The sequence below is a fragment of the Mesoplodon bidens genome (assembly GCF_964165515.1).
Source record: "Mesoplodon bidens genome assembly, chromosome: 11".
NCBI classification, from domain to species: domain Eukaryota; kingdom Metazoa; phylum Chordata; class Mammalia; order Artiodactyla; family Ziphiidae; genus Mesoplodon; species Mesoplodon bidens.
The window spans coordinates 94,776,667-94,789,274 of NC_138167.1; the positions used below are offsets into that span (position 1 = coordinate 94,776,667).

Consider the following 12,608-nt stretch of genomic DNA (forward strand, 5'->3'; position numbering starts at 1 on the left):
TCAATTCAGCTTCTTAGAGAATGAAACATCTGCTTTCCCACCTAGATCCATTTTCTTTACATATTTCAGGAATAATTAGTCTGTTTGTATTTTTTTCTATTTACAGATTATACAGAGTTGGAGAAAATATCTAGATTTTTAGATATGACAATTGGTAAAGCATTACAGTGTGTAAGATTGTCTCAAAACAAAACAAAAATATAGCTGAGTGCCCTAACTTTGTAGCTAAAGAAAATATTACACTGTGGGACTGGGAAATTCTCCATGCTGTTGAGTAGCATTTTACAATCAACCCCTCTCCCCTTTTCAGGATATCGAATCCCTAACAGGAGGGCTGACTGGTTCTAAGGGGGCTGATCCACCGGTAAGTTAGATTCTTCATTAAATTTAACTATTGACGAAATGAATTATGTACATACCAGATCATCAGAGTTACTTGTATACAATTTGTTATACAGGTAACTTTTTGAAATAGTTTCTTTCAAAACTTTATAGCTATTGCAGTAACTAATACAAAAATGTGAACTTGCTCTGAGGTGTCATTTAGTGTTTTAAAAAGTTTTAATACTTGTAAAATTCATCTCCATACATTGATTCTAAAAATAAGAATAAAAGCTTCATTAGTATGTGTAAACACCTTATGTCCTGCTAATGGGCTACAAAAAAAGTTAAAACTGTTTGGAACTTGAGAGTTTACCATTGTAAATAAGTGTATGATTTCAGTTGCAATATACTTTCTAGTTACTGAGAAAAAATTATTTTATCAGCCCCTTTTTTTCACAGTATTGATTCTTGATATTACTGTTTCTTTCCTGCTTTACCCAGGAAGCTTCTAGAAAATTGGAGAAAGTGCTTGAAAGTTTTAAATGATTATCATTTTTAGGCAATAACAAGAGATTGATAGTCTAGTATTGGAACATTGTAGTCCTTTCTGTGATGTCTGATTTCAGAAAACATTGAGTAAAACAACGTTCCTGTGATTTCATGCTTGAGGCACAAACATGAGTTCATGGTGTATATCTAAAGTTATAAAATTCAATTTGTTTCAACAAACAGCCAATGCATAAATTTGTATCACTGCTTGCTTTTCACTTAGCACTGCGAGGTTTAGTGTGGAACACACAGAATCCTGTGTTGTCAGTTTTTAGCTATACTTCATCTAGGCATCTAGCTGAAGTATATAACTACTTTAAGACACCACTGAAGTGTTAAAAAGATAACTTTCAATTGTAGCTCTTTCTCTCCTGTCTCACTCTAATGTGTCTCATGATGTTGTCTAATCTTCATAGTGCTCCTAAAGTAAGCTAAACAACATATTTTAGTCCTTTCCCTTCCTTTTATTTTCATTGTCTAAATGTATGCAGGAAAAAAAAATGTACTGTCTTCAGATAGCTGCTTATATTTAGTCCCTGAACCTATTATACTGCAGCATAAGACAAGATGAAATGTAAGTCAGTATAGTAGTGTAGGTGACTGCTTATGTGATGTAATTTCATCCTGCTGCTTTGCGTTATGTTTGTGCATAGCATTCAACTTTTATTAGAAGAATAAATCCATTTCCTTTAAAATACCTCCCTCACTGTTCACTGATTCCTAAAAGAATTCTGCGATTAGAGATATGTTGGTTTTAAGAGGATTTGTCCCTTGTTCAAAACTAAACTAAACTAAACACCTCTCTTCTGCATGTGACGATAAAACTCTTACCTGCTATTTACATGTTAAAATAAATTAGTTTATCATATCCTTTCAAGAAAGCAAGTTTCTAAACATGGAAGATTGAATCAGCATAAATCCTAGTTACTGAAAGAAGCCCCTTACAGGGGAAAAAGGTCACAGAAAGGAAAGATGGTGACCTAAAGGCGAACTTAATCAACTTCATTCCCAAAAGCTAAAAGTGAACTGTATATTTGTCTGTATTTTTATACTACATGTATGTATGTCTTTTTTTCTTTGGACATAATTTATAATATTATGAAGATATAGGTTCTCTCTTGGCCATCCCTTACCATGATGATGAGTGTTTTATACTGCTACCTACATTTTCTGAAATTCAATGACAGTGCTTACTTTATAACTTTTTGTAAAGTGGAAAACATCACACAAATGTCAGAGTACATAAGAGCTTAGACAATCTAGGGTGTTAACAGTATACATACATTTAGTGTTTCCCATTGTTAAAGAGATATTGAGAGGATATTACCAAGAGCTAGGTAATAAAATCACTTTTTAATCTTCTATAAAGCTTATATAAAGTAGTCTAAGTATGAAGGTAAAGTGGTAATGGTGTCTAGAGTTGCTTCAGTCATTTAAGAATAAGGCTTTGAATTAAGCTATTGTTTTTGCCCCCAGGTTAGAAAACTGAAAGTCAGATTAAATTACACATAACCTAAGTCCATTTGAAGTTTCATATTACTTTTTCTTTCTTTAAAAAAAGGCCTTTATAATAGATTATCTGAATACTGTTATCAATTATCCATTTCTAAAGTTGTGTCTTTTTTATAAATGTTGACAGTGTATTACTAAACCCATTCTATGACGAAAATTTCATTGGTAAGAAATTCAAGTTCCTATAATTTTTTCTCATTGAACAGTGTATATAAAGTGTTGAATGAATGGTCTCTCACAAGGATATGTAGCTGTGGAGTAATTACTTTACTAGTATAATAGAAATATCAGATACATCTTTAAATATAAATGGTATATTTAAAAATTGAAAATTTTTCTGTGGGTAGATACAAATATTATTTCTGAAGCATTAGAAAAAAGTGAATTTTGCATTTTTTCAAATAATAAGCATGTATAAAAAGTGTCAAATTTGCAACTGTCATTATAAATAAATTTGCATATCTGATAAGAATAAATTTGAGTAACTCCAGGAATATAGTTTGCATTAATATTTTTAACAATAAATGTTAAATAGGTTTTTTGAAAATTCAAGAAGTCTCAGGTTTAATGCTAATAATGAAAGAGAGAATCACTCATTCATTATTTTCAGGGGCAATTCAAGAAGTTTTATAATGGCTTTCTTCTGAAAAGAATTTCAAAAAGTATGTTTTTAAATTTGTAAACTGGAAATCAGTTGCTGCTGCAAATAGAACTTGCAGATTTTTCTAAATCACATTGTTATCTTAGAAAATAAACCCTTCTATCATTAAGAAAAATATTGTCCATTATGTTAAAATTGTCTTTGAAAATTTGTATCTAAGATATTCTACATTCTGCATATATTTTTCATTCACAAAAATTAGATCACAGATTAACCTCCAGTGTAAAAACATAGCATATATTTACATATAAAAATAAAAAGAAGGAAATAGATAATTAAAGTCTAAAGGGTAAAATATCATTATTAAGTGCTTTTTTAATATACCATTTTTCTATAGTGTTTTAAATTTAAAATATTAACATTATTAAAAATGAAAAGCTCATGAAATGTAAGGTGTCAGGGATATCCCTCATTATCAAGTTGTCAGGTCATCAGGCCAGCCATTAGGAAGGCCAGGGTAAGGTCTAGGTAACTCAGTTTCTGATAGCCAAGGGGATTTTAGATGCTGAAAAACAGGTATAAAGCATGAATAGTTAGTTATACTGCTATACCAGCTGAACCTGGTATGTGGAGAGCTGTGGATATGCCGGTCCATGTGGTACCAGTAGTGTGTCAGATCACTGTCCTGTTTTGAGCCCATGAGCCAGTGACATAGAGGTGTTGGCCAACCCTCAGCCTGGAGCCAGGATTTGTCCCAGACTGCGAGCTAGGTCTAAGTCTGCAGGTGGGTTTTAGTAGTTCAGCTGGCTTGGCCACAAAAGTTTAGTTTCGTGATACAGATCCAAGCAGACTAATGTATACAATGGAGGGGAGTTTCTCTTTGACATTTGGTTTAAGAAACTTTCTGATTATTTATAAACTGATATAAACTAGCTTCTTACTTTCCTATTATTTGTGATTCTTTTTGGGGGTTAATATGGACAGAATCTAATAAAGAGTAATGTGGGACAAACCCTAGACTATATGAAACACATTCCTGAACACACTGGTCAAATGTCGAAGTGTCCTGATAGTTCACAATTCTATTATCAGTGTTTGAATCAAGTCCACCTCATTGCCTCATCCAGGACTTACAGCAAGAGTGCCACTGGGGCTATTCAGTTCCTCCTTTGTTTTTCTTTCTATTTGTTACCCCGGAGTGATAAGCTCTATAAATTTGCTTCCTACACAACTTAGTATTTTAATTGTTCTAAGTTTCCTTTATTCAAATGCTAATGGTTCTCTTTATTTCTAGAGTGTGATGAATAAGTGAGTATGCATTTAATTGGTATCCTTGGGCTTGATATGCACACTGTCCTGAACATTCTCCAGCTCTATTAATTCTTTCCCCACTGAGGAACCAGAATTGTACATTCCACGTTTTTGTACTTTCTGTTCTCATTTTAATGGTCTTCCTGATGGTTCTTATCAATTTGAGTAAACACTCCACAGAATTTAAAACAAATTCAATTTCCTGAGGGTGCTATTTAGACCAGGTTATATATTTTTCATATTGTAGATAGCATTAAAATTTTAAAGTCTCCAAAACTGATCTTAATTTGATTATTCAAAAAATGCCAATGTTCTATTCACTTGCTTCAAAAGATAAGGGAATAAAATATGTGAGTCTGAATTGTCATCTAATTTAATTCCTTTCAGCCTGAATGTTATATTGCTATATTACTAACTTTCATTCTCGTATTTGTTTAGTCAGAATTCAGTGTATATTTGAGTGTATGCTGTGTGCTAGACATTTGTTTAAGTTTCGGAAATACAGTGGTAAACAATTCACAGCTTCTTGTTTCAGAATCGTACAATATAGTGGAGTAGACCAGTTGGTAAAAACTAATTACGATATAATGTAAGCACAGGATGAAATGAAAATAAGAGGATCACGTAATCCAATTGATGGGAGTAAAAAGGGGCTGGAGGATCAAGGAGGGCAAATAAAAGAAAGTAATGTCTAATTGTAGCATGAGTTGAAGTTTGCCAACTGGGAAAGGTGGAACATGGAATTTTAAATAAGGAAATACTATATGCATAAGTTAAAAATTAGAAAATAACTTAGAGTGGCTAGAGTATGAAATAAGCTGAAGGATGGGAGGTAGTGGTGAGATAGAAGGTAAAAGATTAATCCAGGGCAAGAAGTAAGAAATTTCATGGAAAAAATTGTACTCTATACTAAAGAACATGAGGACCCATTAAAGTCTTTAAACAGGAGAGTCACTTAATCAGCTCTGTCCTTTAGAAACATTTTTCTGACTCTAGTGGAGAGTTGATTTAGAGAAACGACTAAGCAGGAAAACCATTGAAAAAGGCTCTTGCAGTCAGCCAAAGGAGGGTTGACAAAAATGATAATGGTGATTTTTTTTGTCTGTCCTACTACCTTATAAAACTAATTGAGGCAATGTCTCAGGAGAAAGTCAACATTCTATTTTGTTTAAAACAATAAATTTTTAGTATGAGCCTATCAAGTGACAGTGAGCATGGAGAGGAATAAACTGATTCATGAGCTATTAAGGACTTAGTGAACACACAAGAGTAGGTGGTTGTTTGGAGGAAGGAGAATAAAACTTATTGAAGAGTCAAGGATGATTTTGAACTTTCTAATTTGGCAATTGGGTGGATAAATGTACCATACATAGAAGAATCCCATGAGGTAGAGCATTTCTGGAGGGGGGATATTGAGTTCAGTTTTGGACACATTAAATTGAGGTGACAGGGTTGGGAATATATGAATGATTTTGGACTTTAAAGGTCAGATATCATTTAGAGCCATTAATTTGAACATATAGAATAGTTAATTGACATTGTTGGAGCTGATGAAATCATGCCCCCAAAAATGTATCCTGAATGAGAAGATAAGAGTTCAGAATAAAGCCCTGAGGAAGAAATGCATTTAAACGTCAGAGGAAAGTGAAAGGGAAAATTAAGAGGAAGAGTATTCCTCAAAAAAGATAAAACAGGGCTTCCCTGGTGGCGCAGTGGTTGAGAGTCCGCCTGCCGATGCAGGGGACGCGGGTTCGTGCCCTGGTCCGGGAGGATCCCACATGCCGCGGAGCGGCTGGGCCCGTGAGCCATGGTCGCTGAGCCTGCGCGTCTGGAGCCTGTGCTCCGCAACGGGAGAGGCCACGGCACTGAGAGGCCCACGTACCGCAAAAAAAAAAAAAGATAAAACAGGAAAGAATACCGGAAAGTTTGTAATCATGAATGCCAAGGTCAAGAGAGCGTGGTGAAAAGGGTTATTAGCAGTTTCAGGATGTTGAGAGTTCAACAACAGAGTGCCCCACTGAAATTTAGCAACAAGAGGATAAAGGGTGGTCTAGGTGAGAATAATTTTAGTGGAGTAATTCAGGTAGAATCAAGTTTCCAGTGGCCTAAGAAATTAAAAGGAAGATAAGAATTGGATTCAGTGTCTAAGGAAACAATTTCTAAGTGTTTAATTATGAAGGAAGTGAAAAGGAATAATAGCCAATATAAGCAATGAGGCTGAGAGACAGTTATTTTAAGGAGAGAAAGTTTGAGTGTGTTGAAACATATGGAAAGCACATAGAGAGGGAAAAGGATTTACTGAGGAAAGAGAAGTTAATTAATAGGTCATTGGATGGAGCAGAAAAAGATGGACTCCAGAGCATGTTACATAGAAAGAGAAATGTCGCTTCAAATGTGAAATGGAAGTAGAAAAAAATAATGGAAACTGATGCAAGCATTTTTGTAGGTGGGGATCTTACAAAGTTGCAAGAGTTTCCATTTAATGGTTTCTATTTTCCCCACAAAGTTAAAAAGACCTAATTAGCTGACAGTAGTGGGGAGATGATGGGTTAAGATATTTCAGGAATATAGAGACGATGCATCTAGCCATTATGGATTGTGGGAGAATTAGGTAGACCATAGATGGATTAGTGGAAAGTGTTGGGGTACACTTGTAGGCAGTGAATTTGTCGCGGTTATAAATAAACTCAAAGGTGTGTTTTCTTTTCCTCCAACAGTGCTCTGTACCTCAGGTATGGGGGGGGGATGCCTACAGTCATTTTGATTTCAGTCTGTGGTTCTGCCAGTCAATTACTGTGGAAGGCCAATGGAGCAAGATAATTGAGAATATTAGCAAGAATGTCATAAAGTCTAAGCTGAATAAGAATTTCAGTGAAGGTAGGAAGGGACTGATGAAGCAGAGTATTCAGGGTCTCAATAAATTTGAAAAACAGTGTGTAGGAAGAGGGATACAGAACTGTGGTGAGAGAGTAAAATGCTTGATTTAAGCATTTTAGGACCAAAACATTCCCAGGTGCTGGTAAGACCCAAGTTGTGGTCATGGAAATGGATGAAGTACAGAGGGAGTGAAGCTCATTGGAACTGATGACATCAAGGAACTGAGAGGCTAGTTAGATGGATTATCTATGTGGACCCTGCAGTTTTTTCTACCTATATTTACTCCCTTGATAATCCTAGCCTGTTTTACAGCTTAAGTGCCATCTAGACACTGATAACTGAATAATTTACATCTCTAGACTGGATCACTCCCCTGAACTTCAGACTTGTATATCCAACTAAATATTTGACATATCTACTTGTATATCCAATATGAATTTAAAGCTTAACAAATTAAAAACTGAGCTTCTGGTCTTCTCTGTCACTCTCCACAAACCTCCTGCAGTTTCCCACCTATCAATTAATGGCTATTTCATGCACTATTTACAAAGTTAAAACCTTAGAGTCATCCTATGAGTTCTGTCTTCATAATTTGTTGATAATTTAACCAATTTTCAGAAACACCCCTACAAAATTACCACCTTGATCAGAACCACCATCCTTTTCATATGTCCTTTTTCAGTGAACCAAGCAGGATAAATTTCTTAAAATATGAGTCAGATCATGTCACATCAAGGCTTAAATCATTGTTGGCTTCCCATCAGAATAAAATCCCCAAAGCCCATGGAGTGGTTTCTAAGATACTTCATAACTTCTCACCTTACAATTCCTCTAGGAACTCATCTCATACCTTCCTTCCCATAGTTCATTCCAACTTGCTATCCCTTTACCTGGGTATGCTGTTGCTATTATTTCTTCTGCTTACCATACTGTCTCCACAGATAGCCCCCAAACCTATCTCTCACTTTCCTTGGGTCTTTGTTCAAATGCTAATTTATCAGAAAGATCATCCAATATTCTTTTCTCTGCCCCATGTGTTTATTGTTTGTTTTCTTCTACTATAATATAAACTCCATATAGTCAGAGGCATTGTCTCTTTTGTTCACTATTATATTCCAAAGGTCTAGAATAATACTGTCATGTGAGTTCCTCAATGTATATTTGCTGAATGAATAAGAACAAATACTCTCAAACACATGATTTATATGATCATATTTGTGTGCTTAATGTATTGATAGTAACTCTAGCAGAATACCGTATGGAGAAAGGGATCGAAGCTGTTATAATAATTCTGGAATGAGATTACACGAGTGTACTTCAGATTATGGTAGTGGTAGCAAGAATTAAAATATCAGAGAATAAAAACCTTACAAAGGCAGTGTTAATAGAATCATCTGGTGGGAAAAGAAATAAGACTCAGGGATAACTACAAATATTGGCCACTGGGAAAAATAACAGCAGTGCAAAAATCATAAGGATATATTTGGATACTGAATATCTTATTTATTTATCTTGTTTAATATCATTAAATATAATCCCTTTGAAGGCAGAAATTTATGCCTGGTTTATAACTACACTCCAACGAACAAATGAATGAAGAAGAGGAATTTAATAGGTCTTCAGATGGAACAAATGGAAACCAAGTATTGAAAATTTCAATAAATAAGAAAGTAAAAGATGTGAAGTGGAACTTCCATTGCTGATTCAAAATTTTACTTAGAGCCTCAAAGCTAGTACCATTGGTGATAAGCATCTCCGCATTTCATGGAGAAGTGCTAAACATACCACAGACTTACTAGTTAATAATTACAGTAGTATCAGTCCTGCCACTGTGAATCACCACCTTTAGCCTCTCTAAGTGAAAACCAGAAAAGATTCATTAGCAGAATTTCAGCTGGTGAGAAGTAAGGCAGGGTTTTTACTCTCATGAAGAAGAGAAGGGTGTCCTTCTCCTAAGCCACATGGGAGTGGACCCAAAGGAAAGACTCATAGAAGAAGGCAGTGTTATCTCTGTGTTTAGATATTTATTCAACAGCTATATCAGCAGGCAATTCCATGGAGTATATGTAAGGCAAGGGGAGAAGGAAATTAATGTGTATCCCTTAGAGTTTGAAGATAAACACGTAACAACTGAATCAAATGTTTGCTTCCTATGTGCCGGTGTGGATAGGGGATAGGGAAGAAAGGAATCAATAACTTCATTTTAATTATTTAACTTATCAATATTTTTAACTAGTCAACTAGTCAGAATAGGTACTTAAAATATTGAAGTCATGAATATGTAGCCAAAATAATGAAAGATAGTTCGTATGCAGGAATTTTGTCGTGAGAGAAATGTAATGCTTTGTATATATGATACCAAAAGATTTCCATGTTAGGTAATTTCCTATTCATTAATGCATTACTGATTAGACCTATTTAAGCATCTGTATTTCAACACAAACTACTTATTTAGAGGGCACATTTGAACATGGTTTCCTGTATTCAAACATTTAAATCATGTTTAATATGAAAATGAGCAAAGAGATATGAATTATAGACTAACATCCAAAAGTTGGGTTAGAATAACACTGAATGTGGAAGCACTTTTGAGATCTCTCAGCATATTGTTTCACTGGTGATTAACGTGTTAAGAAACATTTTAGAAATGATTTTTTCCAGGATAGGAGAAGTTATTTGGGAAGCTGAGAGTAATAAAACAACTTCTTGTTAGAAATAAGGGTCTTAGTTGTTACTTACTGTTAATTTCTAATCAATCTATAAGAGTAAAGGTACTTGAACTTTTTTTGAGGGAAAAGCAATATATTAATGCAAAAGGACATAATAAGTAAAATAAATTAGAAACTTGCATTATTGCAAAGATATATTATTTTTGTTAATAATAATAAAACAATAAACTATATATTAATATATACTCAGTTTTCTGATCATATAAAGTTTAATATGAGTCATTTTAATTTACCTATCTTTGTTCCTCAAAATCTATTACAATTCTGTCGAAAATAGTATTTCAATTACAGACATTGTAAATACTTGTATATTATTCTTTTCCTATCTTTTCTATTTCTCTTTATTTTTATTATACATAAATTTATTTGTACTTATGTGTATTTATATATAGCATATATAAGCACATTTAAGTATATATATAAATATATGTAATATATATAAACATACATATTTATATATATTTCTTTTTTATTTTAATATGTATTTTCTCCTACAAAAAATGGGATTTTTTTAGTTTCTTGACTAAACAAGAGGCTGGTTTCTAATTAGACTGCTCTTATCCAACATAATAAAGTGGGACTATTTTTATTCTTGATCGAAGATGCTTATAATTTAGGATGTTTATTTGAAAGACAGATGGATGAATACAGCTTTATACATGTAATTGCTCATTAAAATGTGAAAAAATATAAAGTAAGAATAAAAGTTTATTTAGGAAACATATTTGTAATGCTATTGTGTATGCAGTACTATTCTGGGACTTCAGAAAAAATGAAAGATATCAATTCAGTGCTATAGATTTTTGCACTCTAACTGGTTAGCAATTGTTTCTTTTTAAAACATGATTGATAAGTGTAAAAAAATGGTACATAGATAAATAAATAATTTTGTGTTATATGGAAATAATCACAGTAAGTGTGTTTAGGGGGGGTTTTATTTTTATTTTTTTGGAAGACTTGTTTTGAGAGGTGAATGTTGAACCAGATGTTGAAGATCTAATTTGCATTAAATTAAAATCTTTACTTTGGATGGAAGGAATTAAGGGTCTTTCTCTTGTATCCAAAAGTAGTTCAACTCTATAGACTTTAGCAACTCATAAAACTGGCTACTGCAACTTATTTATAGTACATCAGTTTAAATTTAATTGCTGAAGTTTAGAGTATAAAATTAAACCTGGTCTGGGGGTATTTTTTTAAAAGTATATGTGAGTTATTTTTTTCTAGGAAGCCCCAGATACCCTCCAGGCACCTCTGCAGCTTAATGGCTAAACACCTGTTCAGCCTCAATGAGATTAGACTATGGGCCAATTCTTATTTGGCCATTCCAGAAAAGAGTCATGATTGCACCCAGCTGGCCCTCTAAGAAGGAGGGTCTGATGAGCCATTCCTGCATAGCCTGAGGCAGTAGAATTTGCATAGATTTAGGGCTGCTGCTGTTGCTTTTCCAGGGATCCCAGTGAGGTGATGCACTACCTTCTTTGGCAAAATGAGAAAGGAGCTAGTTTTCTGATGATTTGCCCCATTCTACCACTGGTATTCATCAGAGGTTGGCTGGAGAAACTGCAAACTTCTGTGGCTCCCCTATTTCCTCATAAGGCTTCCAGAGGAGGCAGCATTAAGGCTTACTTGTCTTCTAGCCCTGCCTAGGAACTTGTGTTGCCATGTGAAGGAACTTACCTGGAAGGAAAACAACTTATTCTAGCTACCTTTCAGTAACTACATTGTCTTTTTCAAATGCAAACTCAGGGAAACATGAATCAGCAAAACGTGAATGCTGAAATTACATGCATATTTGCTTTTTTCACTTAACATTAATTATAACCACTACAGGCACTTTAAAAAGGAATCTGATTATATATTCATAACAAAATTATTATTATGCAAAATTATTATTTTCAATTGAAATCTATGTTGTTTCAAGAATACCACATAATAGGAATATGCCTTAAAATTATTTTTCAAAAGATATTTGAGGATAGGCTATTAAATTATTTTTCCAAAGATATTTGAATATACTTATTTATAAGTGTAGGCTATTAAATTATTTTTCAAAAGATATTTGAAGATATTTGAATTCAAATATCTTTTGAAAAATAATTTAATAACCTATACTTATAAATATACTTATAAAATTATAAGTGTTATAGGAAAAGTAGAAGAGTTATAATATTAAAAATTTAATATTTGGCTAAAAATGCTCATCAAAGTCCCTGGAAAGTTGCAAAATGATCTTATGGCTATATAACAAATTCTCCAGATATCTTATATTTTACTCATAGGAACAATTTATATTTTTATTGGAATATGGTGGAAAGTTTTGTGGTAATGCTAGTTATTTTTTCTATTTTTCCTTTTCTTCATCATAGATTAAAATGAGTAATCCACATGAGTGACTGTTTTTCTTCTATGGACAAGCTTTTTGAAAAAAAAATTAAAAATCTTGGTATTCATATCCAGAAACACTGGGTTTCGTTTAATTTACATTACCATTCTCTAAAAGGCCAGGAAATTCACTAAAATATGACATTACAACCAACATCATTATTTTAACTTTTAAATAAATGTATATAAGTAATTGCATTAAATATAAGTCTTTATATTAAATAAAGACTGTCTGAATGAATTTTTTAAAACTATGTGTAGCTTATAAAAGAAATCTAAAATCTGGAAATAAAGGTTGAAACTAAAATGACATAAAAGATATA

At 33.3% G+C, this 12,608-nt stretch overlaps 1 protein-coding gene across 4 annotated transcripts in view; it reads left to right on the top strand.

Moving 5' to 3' along the window:
- PPFIA2 (PTPRF interacting protein alpha 2) overlaps positions 1 to 12,608 on the top strand; it is a 402,262-nt gene that overhangs the window by 22,636 nt on the left and 367,018 nt on the right. For all 4 annotated transcript variants that reach the window (XM_081249916.1, XM_081249918.1, XM_081249917.1 and 1 more), the window contains exon 2: positions 311 to 364. The gene's annotated coding sequence lies outside the window, so the exon portion shown is untranslated. The remainder of the gene's footprint in view (positions 1 to 310; positions 365 to 12,608) is intronic.